Below are 1,558 nucleotides of genomic sequence, written 5' to 3'. Positions count from 1 at the left end.
CCTGTCGCCCCGTCCCCTCTGCAGCGGGGCTGGCCCCCGCCGCCCGGAGCCGGGCTGGGCGCCTGGCTTGTCTGAGGACATGGGGACCAGGGCAGGGTTCACGCGGAGACCCCAGCCCACCAGGGACAGCTGGGGACCAACCCCAGCCGCACGGCCGCGGAGGAATGCACTGTGGGCTCCCGGCGGCTCCGCTGGTTTTCTCCTCTGAGGTTTGCTTAACTAGAAGGAGCGGGCTTGTGCACGGCCTGCTCTGTTATTTCCCGTCTGTTTATGTGACTCCGCAGGTTTTCCCAGTTTCAAATTAGTGCCCTCTTGTGGGGGGGCTCCGTGCCCTCTCCCTCCCCTCTCCTCCGGGTGGGGGTGTGCCTAGGAGAGGCGCACTCCCTCCCCTCTCCTCCGGGTGGGGGTGCGCCTAGGTTTGAGTTCAGGGACCCCGATTCTGCCCTGGATGGTGGGCAGATGTTGGGGGGCAGGCCAGAGAGGTGGGCGTTGCTTCCCCCCAGCCCCCCCCCAGTGCTCATGGTCCCCGCCTTACTCCACGGCTCCTGTGGAGGGTGAAGATGCCTGGAAACCACCAGGGCCTCATGCTGTGCCCAGGCCGCGCCCCAGGCTTCCCCCCAGGGCTGGGCTGTTCTGATCCCCGTTCCTAGATGAAGAAATGTGGGGTCATCACAGGCTAAAGGAAGAGCCGGCGGTTTGGCAGCCTGGATCCCTGGGGGTCCCTGCCCGGATGCCTCCACCCCGGGCAGGGGCCAGGCTGCCCACAAGGGGGAATGCCCTGGGCAGTGTCCCCCCTGCAGAGGTGGGGTGAGGGGGTGCTCACTGCGGAACCCCAGCCTGCAGCAACCCGAGAAGAGCCCCACATGTCACAGCCGCCCACAGGCATCATCTGGACCTCACCCTCAGCCCTCCCGTCCTCCAAGGGCTGGGCTGCTGCCCCTCCCCAGGACCCGGGCCAGAGAGGGGCCCCTCTCCGCCTGACGCCCTCAGGGTCTGGAGCACAGTGGCCACAGGGCCCCCTCCCCACGGGCCGGCCAGGGTGGGGGAGGCCGGGGGCTGGGCAGAGCGAGGGGGCGGTCTGCAGCCCGCGACCAGCCCAGAGCTCCGTGATGTCATGGCGGTGCCGAGGGGGAGGGGGCCGGGCTGTTTTTCTGGAGAGTTGGAGCTGGAGGGAGGGAGACAAAGCCAGGCTGGCGGCGGCACCATGGAGCTGCGGGCCCGCGTCTTACTCTGGAAACTTCTGCTTCTGCAGAGTGAGTGCGGGGTGTGGGGCTCCGGAGGCGCCAGCCACCAGTGCGTCCCGGGGAGTGTGGTTTTAGGCAAAGCCGCCTGCCTGAGCTCAAGCCCAGCGCGGGGGCTGCCCGGTGGGAAGGGGACAGTCAGGGGGGACCTCAGGGATGATGAGGCCCCGGGACCCGGGAGTGTGTGAGCCTTCCAACGCCCTCCTCACGCGGAACCTGGAGCCAGAGGCCAAGGAGGGCTGGGGGCGCGGAGCGGGGCTGAGGCAGCGGCCTGGGTCCCTCAGGTAGGGGCCCCCAGCCTGTGCTCCCTGTGGGCG

The sequence above is a fragment of the Myotis davidii genome, unplaced genomic scaffold (genome assembly GCF_000327345.1).
Source record: "Myotis davidii unplaced genomic scaffold, ASM32734v1 scaffold586, whole genome shotgun sequence".
Lineage (NCBI taxonomy): Eukaryota > Metazoa > Chordata > Mammalia > Chiroptera > Vespertilionidae > Myotis > Myotis davidii.
The sequence above is the reverse complement of the archived record's forward strand: the minus strand, read 5'-3'. Positions refer to the sequence as shown.